This window comes from Rhinolophus hipposideros (assembly GCF_964194185.1).
Source record: "Rhinolophus hipposideros genome assembly, chromosome: 18".
NCBI lineage: Eukaryota > Metazoa > Chordata > Mammalia > Chiroptera > Rhinolophidae > Rhinolophus > Rhinolophus hipposideros.
In genome coordinates, this window is record NC_138064.1 from 46895329 (window position 1) to 46910947 (window position 15619).

Here is a 15619-nt window from a genome sequence, read left to right on the forward strand (position 1 = left end):
CAGTGTCTGCAACAGAGTGAGCACTAAGCTGATTTTCCTGTCCGACAGGGAACAGGAAACTGATCCAACAGGTAGGTGATCAGCTCTGTTGGATGGAGTTCTTGAGGAATGGATGTTATACACGGTTTTAACTCCAAACCCACAAATGGTCCATAGTCTGATAGGCTTCTTGATCAGTCGAACCCAGAAGGTACAATTAAGTCACAGACAGCAAATAGAGACCATTTCACCATCAGAGTCTGTTGGTTCCAACCAATGTTCTAATAAAACTATTGCCGTTCTCTCTTCTGGAGAGCTGGCTGCATACTGTCTTGAAATTTTTCTTGCCTTCCAAAGCTCACAGTTCTGAGGACTGTTACTTTGAGGACACATCCAGAAAGATTTACTTCCAGCTGGTTGGGATATTGGTTTGCATTCATCTGTAAACTGAGGTCAATGATATCTTCCTCAAAGGATACTTAGGTGGGTTATTAAGATAGTTCAAGGAAGGAAGATAGAAATATATAGTATCCTTAATACAGGCCATTAGATGTTATTGACAGTGGTGTTACTGATGCCAAAGGTAAAATTATTTGTTTGAGGACTAGTATGCCAGGCCCCACTAAGTCGTGCTGTGCTGGGCAAGACTATTCCCATTTTTACATTGATCCTCTAAAGCAGAACGGTATCTTATGTAAAATCTCCTGGAACAAGTTTTTCTTCATCATATTGAATGAACTCATGCCTTCAAATACCATAAAATTCAAGACTAAGGTTGTCCTGGGAAAGTCCTTAGGCAGACATCGTGGAAAGACAAAGCCTTTGAATAGTGGAGTCTGTAAAGCATAGAATTTGGTAGGAGCCCTGGGTTATTTTCAGCATCTCACCCTGATTTCCTATAAACTATGTGACCTTAACCCTTCAATTTCCTCATCTGTAAGGTGATGGTGATCATATCAGCTCATCACCAGATAATTGGCAATGACTAAAAGAGAAAGTTTATGTGGGAATTTATAGCTTTCCAGGAAACCTAAGTAATTGTTAGTTGTATATAAACAATAATGATTTCATATACAATAATGATAATACATGGGCCTAGTTTCCGTAGAAACGCAACCATATGTTACCTCCACCCATTGGCAGTGAGTTGGTCATCTACACCTAATAAAGCTCAAATACTAAATGTTAAGGGACCCAAAACACAAATGTAAAAGAGGAAAAAATGACCATTCTGAGGTGTAAAGCCATAACATTGGCAAACGTTAAAATAATATAATATGTCTAGTCAACCAGAAAGGAGTACGTTAGTACAACGCATGAGTGCAGTGTCCTCGCCTAATTAAAGGCATTGTCTTCTATGACTGCTATGTCAATACTATTCTAAATGAAAATGTTAAGAAAAATATACATATGTAAGATTTGATGTGAGATAAGTACAAGTGAATTGTCTAAAAACAAATTAACACATTAAATTTATTTCCATATACATACTGACTTGAAAGGAAAGTCTTTACATAGAGTTGTGGATGAGAAAGTGTCTGCATTCCTTGTATGTGTTTGTATGTGTGCACAAACACACATGTGTGTATGTGTTTTCCCAAAGGGATTTCCATTTATTTGTTGCAAATATGTAAATGAATCATTTTGTTTTTCATTCTCCTCATCCCTTTATTTTCAAGGTAGGGAAAAGGATTTCTTCCCTATAAATCATTCAAACTATCTTTTTATGCCTGAGAAAGGCCCTGTTGTCTTAGAAGCAGACTGATTTGAGACAAAGTAACAGGCCTACTTTTTGTGTGTCTTTTAAAATTCGTGATAACTAATGTCTAGAAGCAAAAACTGTGCATGTAGACATTGCAGCCTGATTCTCCCTGAAGGAAAATCCTAATCACCAATTTCAAAGGCAATCTACAGTCATTGTGTTTTACTTTAAACCAGATTTCCTTACAACTCAAAAGAACAAAGACTCAGTTTCCGTGCCCTGAAGACTTCAGGCTATTGCTCAGTGATTAATCGTGGAGGGAAAAAAAATACCCTTTATTTTCACCTTAATTGGTTGGAGGGCAACCTACAGGTATCAGAAATGCAATTCACAGCCCACCACTAATGAATAGCTAGCTATTCAAGATATGCACTCATTGAAAATACTTTATATACATTATAAGGAACTATAAAGCAGAATCTTGCTTAACTCCCATAAAACCCTTCTGGTCTTTTTGCTTGGTCTAGTTTTTTCAGTTCCTATGTGCTTCTTCAATGAGTGAAAAGAACTTCTAGGCAGAAGCTATTGAAACACTCACCCTGCACGTGTTTTTGTTATAAATTCCAGGCTGAATGACAAATGCTGATGCTGACAAAGTAGTCACAGCAGAACACGGGGACTTTCAGGTGCTTCATCTTTTCATTACTTCCTTATTACTGTTGTTACAAAACTCAGGGGATCTGTTATAGTTTGACCACCTTTGTAGCCAGCTTTTGTTATAATTCTTTATATTTCAAAAAGCAGTTGGGAAACTCACTGTCAAGCCTTGGAATGGTAGAATCTCAGATTCAGAGGGACGCTATGTCAGTGAGGGTCTTGGCAGAAAACAGAACTCCATACAAAGCGTTTAACTGAAGATAGTTTGATGGCAAGGTGATTTATAGGGACCTGAGCAAGGTAAAGGGCTCCAACAAAGGTGAGGAAGCACACAGAATTAACAGTGGGGCTGTTACTGCCCTGGACCCGAGGAACGAGGGCAGAAGAGCGCTGGGGAGCACGGAGGGAGCTGTAGTCTTACCCACAGGGAGACACGACCACTGCTGGGACTTAACTGTGGAAGCAGGAAGGAACTCAATCCCCGCTCCTTCCACTACTCACCCCCCACTGCTGCCATTGGATAAAACCCAGGAGAAGCCAGGGGTGGGGAGCCTGGGTGATCCTGTCAGGAAGGCTCAGCTCCTATCTTGGGACACAGACCAGGTAGAGAGGGCCAGAGAGTGGATGGGGGGCCCTCAAGGCGCACAGGTCTGCCCGTTCTCAGACTTGTGCAGGTGGCAAAGGACGTGGAGATCAGCTCACTCCTTGCATGATTCCTTCAGTCCACCCAAGTTTTACTGCATACCTACCAAATGCTAGGCCCTGCTAAAAGCAGGTAAGTTCAGAGATGCATAACATTATCTTCCATCTCAGAGGAACCTAAACCTAAACCAGGACAGACTGGTGGGAGATAATTTCAATGTAACATGGCGTGTACACATTGATGTGTATGTGCAGCCATCTACTGCATCATTGTAGTAACAAGACATTAGAAATAAGCTAATTATCCATCAATTGGGGATTGGTTAATTAAATAATCGGACATCAATCCAGTGGAATCCTATGTAATCATATATTTAAAATGAAGATCTTTATGTCATGCTATGGAATGATCGCTGAGATATATTGTTTAAAAAAGCAGAAGCTGAATGTTGTATACTACATGCTGCCATCTGCATAAAAGAGAAAGGAAGGGAGAAAGAAAGGAAGAAAGAAAAAGGGAGAAAGAAAGGAAGAAAGAAAAAGGAAGAAAGAACAGTATAGAATATACGTACACACACGTTTGCTTGTATATACTGGTCAACGTCTCAAAGGAGTCGTAAGAAAGTGGTAATACTGGTTGTCTCTGTTGAAGAGAAATGGGTGGCCAGGGGACAGGGTTAAAAGGAGGCACTTTATTTACTTTATTGAACCTTTTGAATTTTGAACTATGTAAATATATTACCAGTTGGAAAAATAAACTACTCAAAATGAAAATTTAAAAGTCAATATAATATGGTCAATGCACAGGGTGTATGGGGCACGAAGAGAGAGCCTGGCCTGGCCTGCGGCTCAGCCCAGGCTTCCCAGACAACGTGCTGCCTCAGCTAAACCTTGAAAGAAGCACAGAGCTTGGCAGGAAGGGCTCTGAGGCTGTGGAGATGGTCTAAGCAAGGCACAGAGGCCTGGGGTGGGAGTATGGGTGGTGGTGTACCTCAGAGCGTGAGAAGCTATGCGTGCTTGGAACCAAAAAAATGACGTGGAAAGTGATGGGAGATGGGACCTGAGAGCTGGCAAGGCCAGGGTTGGGGGCCTTGTGGACTCTGCTATAAAGCTCAGATTTCATCTGAAATATGATGAAGAATCACTGTAAACTCTGGGGTTAAGGATGGGTTTGAAGTAGATGATACTGAAGATAGAGAGGCTATTGTTCTTGAAACAGATACAGTTAATTCCATCAGGTGAACTTGTGAAAACTGGGCCAGCAGAAAATCCAACTGTTTGTTACAAACTGACAACAGGCAAAAGAACAGGCAAATGTTCTTAAGAACATTTGTTACTATTTTAATATTAAACTCTACTATTTGCTTGCTACTGGTTCATGCATTTTGACATGTTTCAGGAGAGCTCCTGGAAAAAACTGGAAATGAAGAACATTTTTATCAATTAGTTTAATATTGGGATTGGGAAAGATGCTTATAATGATTTCAGGGTTAAGAGCACTTTGTTAACATAACACTGCTTTTCCGAGGGGCACAGGGTGAGAACCACAGGTCTCATCCAACCCACAGCTCCTGTGCAACCAAACCAGAGAGACTCAGAAGTTGCTGGAGGAGGGACCATCTGAGCCCAGAGCCAACTTCCCACCCTTCCCTCAGTCCACGTGACAGTGAAGTGATCACTGGATTTACAGTTACAACTTCAACTTCTGGTCTCAGATTTCTCCCTCCTTAATTGTATGTGCTTGGACAAGCTCTTCGTTGATCAGAGCCCCAGTTTCCATATCTATAAAATGGGGATACTTATACCTGCCTTATGTATTTCACTGATATAAAGGTATATTATAAGAACAAACTGAGATAAGGTATGTGAACGTGCTTTAAGAATAATAAAACATTTAATTAATTTGTCCTTATTCAAAAATATCCACTCTGTCTCTGTCTCAGACACAAAACAGACTGTCGAGTTCATGAACCTTGACTTATTAGGTATTCAATGAACAACCAAAAACAACAAAACACAACATTATCTCCAATTAATTTTTCCCTTTTAGTTATTGTGAGGTCAGTGTTCAACACATGATGGTCAGTGAAATACCACAGACTGACTAATGGTGGTTCATAAAACTAACATGATTTTAAGGTTGGTAGCTAGGTTGGACATTAACTCAAGCAAAGAAATTTAAATATTAAAACTTTTACTTATATTTAGTCCAAGGTAATTTAAGTAAATAAATTAGTAGTTTGAGAGCAAAAGAAAACATAGTGGGAGGAAAGAAACACGGATTTTCCAGTCAGAAAGCCCTAGATTAGGTTTATCGACTTTCACTTATTTTGTGCCTTGGGCAAGTGACTGAATGCCCCAGAACCTGTTTTCTCATCTCTCTAAGGTGAATAAAGAAATGTCACCATTTTGCCATACTACTTTCTTCTTTTCCTCCTTCGCCTCATTCTTCTCATGTGACTAGAATGTAAGTTAACAAAGCCTGGTTTCTGGGGTGTTTTCCCTTAGAAACTCGTAAAGGAGCCCCACCCGACTTCCAAGTTCATGGTCCAAGAGAAAATGTTAGCATTACGTCCACTGCCAGATCTTCTCACTTGAAGAAAGACACAAAAGCGACACATTCATTCTTGTCTCCTCCAAGGTACTGGGCAAGGTTCTACTGTTAGGGTCACAGAGGTAGATAAAAGAGGCATGGTCCCCACCCTCATGCCTAATTAGTTCATGTCTAATATGGAAGCGTATACAAATGCAATTCCTACTTTTGAAAAGTGCAATGAAGGAAAAGAGGGTATATGTGAGACAATAATGAGGAATGTCATGTCTATTGGGGGCATCTCAGGGCAGGTTCTCTAGAAGCAGAGCCTGAAGTGGGGATGTTTGTGCAAATGACTGAGGGCGTACTCACAGGAGAAAGCTGTAAGGGAGTGAGGGCAGCAGGAGAGAGCAGGGGCAGAATCTGGGCAAAGATGAGGTCTCAGGAGAACTCCAGCCTCAGCTGGATCCCACCGGGAGCTATGGGGCATTAACTGCAGGACCAAGCGGGTCTCTCTCAGCGGCCAAGGGAGCTGAACGGTTTTTATGCCATATCAATTGATCACTGGTTAAGGTTACCCTGTGGGGCAGAATAACCTCCCAGATATCTTTCAGCCAAAGTCAAGGCTCTGGAGAAAGGTGCAGGTGTGAGCGGTTAGCAGCAGGCACACCAGCAGTGGCTAAGTGATGGCTGTATGATGTGGGAGCAAGCGATGGTGGACAGGGCATCACAGAATCTCCTACAGAGCACCTGGGAGTCTTCTCTCAAGTGACGTAACCCTTCCCCCAATATTCTAATATCACTTTGGACTGGTCAAGAATGAGTTAGAAGAGGGAAAGGGAAGGTGCTGGGAAAGTAGATAGGAGGCTGGTTTGTAGGTGTCTGGGTTACAAGTGATGGCGGTTTAGACTAGGGTGGAATGAGATTGAAAGAAAAAGATGGACTCAGGATATATTTTGGAGGCAGAATAGAATTTGGTAATGACCACGTGTGGTGAGAAGAGTTTTTATATAACAGTGGGAGACTGAGGTAAGAATTTATATTTATACTATTTCCCCTCTTTTTGTCTATTATGTGCAAAATACAGGCTTAATGTCTATCCCTGTTGGTTGGTAGGGCATACTAAAAGAGACTAACAATAAAGCACGGTTGGAAAAAAAACAACAGCCACTCTGCAACAGTCAGCCAAACTTTTGGAGATTAAAGTGTACATTAATTTTCTATTGCTGCATAACAATACAAACTTAATGGCTTATGACAACATGCATATATTACCCTATCTCACAGTTTCCGTGTGTGAGGAGTATGAGTATGGTTTACCTGAATTCTACTCCAGGGTCTCACCAGGCTGCAATCAATGTGCCAGTCAGGGGCAGGGACTCATCTGAGGCTGGGGGTCCTTTTTCAAGTACACATGGTGGGAAGAATTCATTTCCTTGCAGCTATAGAACTCTTGATAGCTTGCTTTTTCAAGGTCAGCAAGAGAATCTGTTTTACCTCTAAATCCTTTTAAAGGGCTCACCTGATTACGTGAATGATGATGCAAGTAAAGAGTTAATAAGAGCAGGCTTGTGAGATGCCAGGGTGGGACAGGCAAAGAGTTGACAGGAGCAAGCTTGTAAGCTGATAGGACCGAGCTTAAACATTAATGACTTGCCTCTGAATCGCCTGGCTAGCACTGCACCTGCAAGCTGACAAGCACCTTACATCCATCATAGATGGGAATAGAACAGTTCCCAATCGCAACAGCAACCCCCTGCAAGCTGCCATACACCATAGATGGAAACAGGACAGTTCCCAGGAGAAGACAATTGTAACAACAGCCCCTTCAAACTGACAAGCATCCTACATCCTGCTTAGAAAAATATTAAACTCAAGCTAAACAGAAACCCAGCACAGCTGTCTCCATCAGACTACCCCGGCTAAACCCCTTTTGCTGGTAGCTCTCTTAGTGCTCTGTCTCGGCAGCTCTTTCTGTCAGATTGCCCTGGCAAAACTTTTGCCAGTTACAAAGAGAACTGTCCCTCTGCCTGACTGTCAATAAATTTTTCTTGCTCTTGTAAAGTCTCATGAATGCTTTTACGTTCTGGGAACGACCATGGGTTAATTCTACACCAATACAACGAAGTCCACCCAGGATTATTTGATTAACTTAAACTCAACTGATTAGGTACTTTAATTCTATCTGAAATATCCCTTCAGATAATGTAACCTAATCACAGGAATGTGATTCCATGGGGAAAGGATTGTATAAGGGCATGGGTCATCTTAGAATTTTGCTTACCATAAAATGAAATTAAGAAGAGGTTAATAATAGAACAAAGTTGTCTGCCAGCTGACAGATTTAGTAGAAATTAAAAAAAATACCTTTATCCTTACCTTTCTATTTCAAGATTACAGAGCTCTACCCAGTGAAATTGGTAAGAGGTAGGAAGGGAGAGGTGCATACAAGAGACCCAGGTAGATAGATACATGTTCAAACTGACGTGACTAGCTTCTCTACATGGAAATATATTAATTAATTGGTAGATCAGCAGCCCTACAGTTTTTGAATCTCCTGTTCTGTTCTCTGATACCAGATAACTCAGCAAATGTTCAAAATAGGTTCAATCCACTTCTGTGAGAACCTTATACCCATGTCATCTTGGGACCCCGGTGATTTCATTCTCTAGCAAATTTGTTTTGAGGTCATTACTGACACTCTCCCCACATTAAATTAGAACCTAAATACTGTCTTCTTCATCCCCTCTCTACCTTCATCCCCCCAGCACCTTGGACTCTCTCTTGAAATTTTATCAAGTTTGAGTCTATCCTAAGGCCCCACTGGAGACACTGAGAGCAGAACACGTGTCTAGAAGGCGCTGTCGGTCTCCACTACAGGAAAGACGAGCCTCCAGGAAGGTCTGTGGCTGAGCAGAAGCCAGGGGCAGAACTTGCAGCACATGTCAGTTCGGTGTGAATCAAGGAGCATTACATGACTGAACAATGGGAAAGAACAAAATGAGGAGGCAAGTCACGATTTAAGGACCCCAGAAAGACCACTGGCTGCAGAAAGATCCTCCCAATTTGTGGTGACCTAGACCAGGAGGAAATGAGGGTGAGGAAGGCAGAAAATCAGGTTTTGCTAGCGTCATAAATGCTGGGCTTAGATTCCTGTGGAGGAGAAATGGGACCTACATGGGGGTAAGTAGGTATTCAGATTTTTCAGAAATTACTTTTCTTTTGTTGTACTTGATTATAATTGATTTATAGTTAATAAGCACAACCCAGAAGTTTGAAGGATGTGAAGTTGTTTGTATAAAGTGCTCTACATTTTCTTCTACCTTTGTCCTTAGAGACAAATCAGCTAACCTCTGAGTATAAGCATTACGCACACAGGCGTACACACACACGCACAGACACTCACGCAAACTGAGAAACGCGTAGAACATAGAAAAATGCATGAGAAGGACTTTGAAAATAGAAACATGGGGCCATGAGCCGCATTCCCAGGGAATGACTATGACCTCAGTCCCCTTGGTGATTATACATTCACCCAGGGCCTCCTCCCCACCCAGAATAACCTCCACCAAGAGGCAAGAGACAAAAAAGAAATACAGCCGAAGCACTTCAATGAGTCCAGACTGGACACAAAGGCTGCCAGCGCCACAGCCAGACGCAGGGAGCTACTTAAACTGTCACATTATATGTCTCACAGTTCACTAATCGCTCCCTCATCACCAGGGGACCATTGTCGAAAAGGATGGATCAGGAAAGCTTTATGAAACATGCACAGATTTTTTTGCTTCAATTCATTTGCTGTTCCCTTTGCTGACCTTATGAATAATGGTCAGATTAGCAATTCTGAATTTCTCTTCCTATTTCAATTTGTATAACAATCTCTGTGACTGGTGTGTGTGTGAATGTGTGTGTGTGTGTTGTGGTGTGTGTTTGTGTGAATATGTAATTATGACACGTGACGGTCAATAGGTAGAAAGTAGTGCTCTTTCCACATCCTTCCTCTCTCACAATAAAATTTTTTTTGAAATTGTAACGTCATTTTTTCTTTTAATTCAAGTTTTTATTTGAGATAATTATAGATTTGCCTGCAGTTGTAAGAAATAATACAGAGAGAGACCTCATGTACCCTTCATCTTTTTTGTCCCGATGGTAATATCTTGCACAACTATCATACAATATCACAACAAGGAAATTGACGTAATTCACTGACCTTCATATTTCACCAGTTTTCCATGGATCCATTTGTGTGTGTTTAATTCTAGAACATTTTATCACATGTGTAGATTCATGTAACCATATTCAAAATATTCAAAATATTCATCGCCATATTCAAAATAGAGAATAATTCCATCACCTCAAGGATATATCATGCTACCCTCTTACAACCTCTCACCCCACTCTTGTCTCTGACCCTTCCCCTCTCCATGTCAACCTCTAGCAATCATTAATCTCTTCTCCATCTCTATAATTTTGTCATTTCATGAGTACTATATAAATGGAATCATACCGTATAACCTTTTAAGATGGACATAATTCTCTTGAGGCCCATCCATGTTGTTGCCTTTACCAAGAGTTCATTCCTTCTTAGTGCTGAGTAATATCCCATAGTATGGATGTACTACTGTTTAACCATTTGCCTTTTGATGGATATTTTGGTTATTTCTGGTTTTGGGCTATCATGAATAAAGTTGCTATTAATCATGTAGGTGTTTTCATCTCTCTGGGATAAATGCCCAAGAGTACAATTGCTGCATATTTAATTTTATTATTTAAAAAAAACCTGTCAAACAATTTTGCACAGACTGGACCACTCTGGAATTTTACATTCCCACCTGTAACGTGTGAGACGTCTCATTCCTCTTCATCCTTGCCAACATTGGCGCTATTGCTACTTTTCACTTGAGCCCTTCTGCTACAAGTGTAGTGATACCTCGTGATTTCAATTTGCATTTCTCTCATGGTGTTGAACATCTTTTCATGTGCTTTTCATCTGTATTTCTTCAGTAAAATGTCTGTTCATGTCTTTTGCCCATTTTCTAATTGGATTGTTTGTTTTTTACTGTTTTGAGAGTTTTTTATATATTCTAGACACAAGTTGTTTTTTACATGTGTGGCTTGCAAATATTTTCTCCCAGTCTGTAGCTTGTCTTTTTTAAAAATTATATTTATTGGGGTGACATTTGTTAATAAGATTATATAAGTTTTGAGTGTACAATTCTGTAATACGTCATCTGCATATTGCATTGTGTGCTCACCATTCAAAGTCTAGTCTCCTTCCATCACCATATATTTGACCCCTTCACCTTATTTCACCTTTCCCCACCCACCTCGTAGTATGTCTTTTCATCCTTTAACAGTGTCTTTGACAGAGCAAAAGATTTTAATTTTGATAAAATCTAGTTGATCAGTTTTTCTTTCATGGATTATGCTTTTAGTGCCAAGTCTAAAAATTCTTTATGTGACCCGACAATCACTGATTTTATCCTGTATATATTCTAAAAGTTGTAGTGTTACATGTAAGGCTACATCATTCATTTTGAATTAATTTCTGTATAAGGTATGAGGTTTAGAATGAAGTTCCTTTTTTTTTTTTTTGGAGGGAGGAGGCCTGGAAATATGCAATTTCTCTAGCACCATTGGGAGAAAGGCTATCCTTTGATCACTGAATTACTTTTGCATCTTTACAAAAGATTAGTTAGGCAGATGTATGTTTCTGGTTGGGTCTATTTCTGGTTTGAGATAATCACAAAAGATGCAGGTAAAAGTGACAAAGCTTCAAGAAACTTTAATAAACATGTACTAATAAACATGTAAGACAGATAAATAAACATGTAAGATAACTAATAAACATGTAAGACAGATATAATAATTCAGCACAAAGATAACTGCTGTTCCTGAATAAAAAGCCCACTGAGGAATGACTAAAGATACATTCAAAGAGAATTTTTCTAAAATGAAGGAAGACGTGAATCTGCAGATTGAAAAAACATTGGGTTCCCTGAAATTTTGATTAAAAAAATCACTCAACACCAAAATTACTTAACACAGATATATTCTAGTTAAGCTATTAAACTTCAAGAATAAAATATTTTTTAGGTAATCAAACAGATAAACTGAGTCATATTTAAGAATGTTAAAAAATATGGTTAACCTCAGATCTCTCCAAAGCAATATTCAATTTAAAAATGGAGCTGTGTTTATAAAATTCTGAGAAAATGAAAATGTGACTTGAGAATATTAGGCCCAGATAACATAGTATTCAAGTATAAAGGTAAAATCAGACATTGTCAAACACAAAAAAAATTAAAAGAATATATAACATCCATGATGCAACTTTCAAAACAATAAAAATAGCAATAACTGTTTGACAATGAAATTAAGTCAATTAAAAGACTAATCAATATAAAGAAGTCAGTAATAGAAAAGCCACATAAAAGGACTGGTGATAAACACTGACCCATTTAAATAGTATGACCATTACCAAACAATTATGGGAACGATGGTTACAAAACAGAGTATGAACGGGATAAATTTGAGTAAAATAATAATAATAATAAAACAAAAATCAGGAGATGAAAGAATGAGGTCAGAGGAAATGTAAGATTTCAAATGCATCTATATTTCAAAGCTGGGAGTCAAGAGCTACTGTTTTAAATTGTAACATGTATTTTAAAAAATCTTTAGAGAGGATTTTAAAAAAATACATACTTCAGTTTAAACAATAGCCTTTGCTCTCTAAAGAAGTATCTTTGGAGAAATAATATCTCTTGTGCTGAGAAAATATCTGAAGTCCAACAATTCCTTTAGTTTCACTTAGGTTCTTTTTTGTTCTGTTAAAGTAAAATTAAATACAGACTGATAATATTATCAAATCAGTTTTAATCCTATTACAATTCAGTAAATATTAAATGTACGGCTGATTTCTACTAATACTGATTAACATAAATTTAAACCTTTGTATCAGTCTAGTTCCTGGCATATTCAAATGGGGTAATTTGCAGAAGCTTTACTGAAGGGACTATTTACAAATGTAGGAGCAGGGTTTAAAGAAAGCAACAAGGGGATTATAGAATTCCAGAACTAGCGATAGCAGAGATCTGTATCCACTTAGTCTCAAAGGTGAAAGAAAGGAAAGGCGACTAGAACACAGAGAAGGTAGCTGAACAAGAGTATGAAGAGGGCTGGGTCCTTCATAGATGCATCAATGCCCAGGGAGGAACCTGATGGGTAAATGCAACTACCTCACTTCTCCAGTCTTCTGTGTCCTGTGGTGACTTTCATTGGCTAAACCCAACTAGAAACCTAACAAGTCAATCAATCAATGCAGGTCAGACCCTAAAGCACAGAACAGAGTGGAAAACGATGAGAAGTGGGGACAAAAGGAAGATATCCAGATATTTTTCAATCAACATAGCATCTATTGTATTACCCCATTCTTTTAAAGAGTATTGACTGAGTATTCAATCAATACAGGCCATCCATCCATCCAGTCTACCTTGCTAGTCATATACATGGATAGAAAGATATCTGGAAAGTTACCCTAATGTTAATGGTGATCATTTTTGGATGGTGGGATTTGGGGTATTTTTTAAAAATTGAGACATAATTTATATATCATAGAGTTTATCTTTTAAAAATGTAGTAGTCAATGGTTTTTAGTATATTCCTAAGGTTATATAACCACCACCACTCTTTAACTCCAGAAAATTTTCATTACCCCTAAAAAAAAAACACCCATATTCATTGGCAGTCATTCCTCATTTCTCCCTGCTTCCAGCGTCTACCAACCACAAATCTACTTTCTGTCTCTTATGGATTTCCTATTCTGGACATTTCATATAAATGGAATTGGCTTCTCTCATGGCATGATGTTTTCAAAATTCATCCATGTTTTCACATGTATCAATACTTCATTCCTTTTTGTTGCTGAATAATATTCCAATGTACAGATATGCAACATTTTGTCTGTCCATTCATCAGTTAATGGACATTTGGGTTGTTTTCACCTTTAGGCTATTATGAATAATGCTATTATAAACATTTGTTTATACTCTTTTGTGTGGACGTATGTTTTCATTTCTCAGGTCTATACCTAGGAGTGGAATTGCTGAGTCAGATGTTAACGCTATGTTTACCTTTTTGAGGAAATGCACAGTTGTTTTCCATAGCAGTTGCACCATTTACATTTTCACCAGCAATGTTGAGGGCTGTAATTTCTCCACATTTGCTCTCGTCAACACTTGTTACTGTCTGTCTTTTTCATTATAGCCATCTTAGTGTGTGTGAAATAGTACCTTTTGATTTACATTTTCCTGTTGGCTAACGATATTGAGCATCTTTTCATGTGTTTATTGGCCACTTGTATATCTTTTTTGTAGAACTATCTATTCAAATCCCTTGTCCAATAATTAGTAAAAGTTTTATTGAGATATAATTCACATGCTATATAATTCACCCACTTAAAGTATACCATTCAATGGCTTTCAATCTATTCATAGAGTTATGCCACCATTACCACTAATTTTAGAACATTTTAATCACCTCGAAAAAGAAACCCTATACATATTAGCTATCAGCCTCCAACCTTCTCACTTCTCCCAACACTAGACAACCACTAATCTACTTTATTTCTCTATAGATTTGCCTATTCTAAACATTTCATATAAATGGAATCATAGAATATGTGGTCTTTCATATATCATTGAATATACTAACTTCTTTCACTTAACATAATGTTTTCAAGTTTCATCCATGTTGTAGCATGTATAAGTCCTTCATTTTATTGCTAAATAATATTCTGTTGTATGGATATACAAAATTTTACTTATCCATTCATCAGTTGATGAACATGTGGGTTGTTTCCAACTTTTGGCTATTATGAATTATTTGTATACAAGTGGACATATGTTTTTATTTCTCTTGGGTATATACCTTGGAGTGGAATTACTGGATAAGTAGTACTCTATGTTTAACTTTTTGGGGACCCACCAGACTGTTTTCCAAAGTGGCTGTACCATTTTACACTCCTCCCCTAGCAGTGCATGAGGGTTCCATTTCTCCACATCCTTACCAACACTTGTTATTGTCTATCTTTTGAAATTTAGCCATTCTAGTGGAGGTGAAATATCTCATTGGGGTTTTGATTTTGACTTTGACTTGAAGATGAAATCCAGGTTTCTGGTTTGGATGTCTGGGTGAACAGAGGTACCACTGGCTGTTTTGCTTTGGATATACAGTAAGAGACTAAGGGGCAAGATATCAAATTGCATTTTGGACAAGTTGATATTGCGGTACCAATGGGATATTCAAGGATAGTTGTCCAATAATTGAATGGTTAAGTGGGCATGGAGCTTAAGAGAAAGGGCTGGTTGGGTAGAACAGGGAGCTGCTCAGGTGGAAATGGAAACTCTCAGGGAGAGTGTACAGTAGGAGAAGAGGCCCAGGTCAGAACCCTGGGGACACCAACTTTTAGGATAATCGAGTGCGGTGCTAAGGAGCACAGGATTTGAAGCCAGACACCCTGTTATCAGCATCGTAACCTAAGGCAAGTCATTTTACCTCAGTTTCTACATCTGTAAGATGAGCATAAGAATAGCACAATTAGAACAGTACTTGCTATTTTTAGTTTCATTAAGAGAGCTGTGAATAAAGAGCTGCCCAAGAAGGTGAAGAAGGTACTATAAGAAGGAGAAGCTCTAAGATACATTGAGAATAGAAAATTTCAAAGAGATCTACCATTCAAATTCGGCCAATAGGACTGTAAGATAAAGTTTGTAGGGGCCAGCCTGGTGGCTCAGGCAGTTGGAGCTCCATGCTCCTAACTCTGAAGGCTGCCGGTTCGATTCCCACATGGGCCAGTGGGCTCTCAACCACAAGGTTGCTGGTTCAACTCCTTGAGTCCCGCAAGGGATGGTGGGCTGTGCCCCCTGCAACTAGCAAAGGCAACTGGACCTGGAGCTGAGCTGCGCCCTCCACAACTAAGACTGAAAGGACAACAACTTGACTTGGAAAAAAGTCCTGGAAGTACACACTGTTCCCCAATAAAGTCCTGTTCCTCTTCCCCCCAATAAAAAAAAGATAAGGTTTGTAAAGTGTCCATTCAGGAA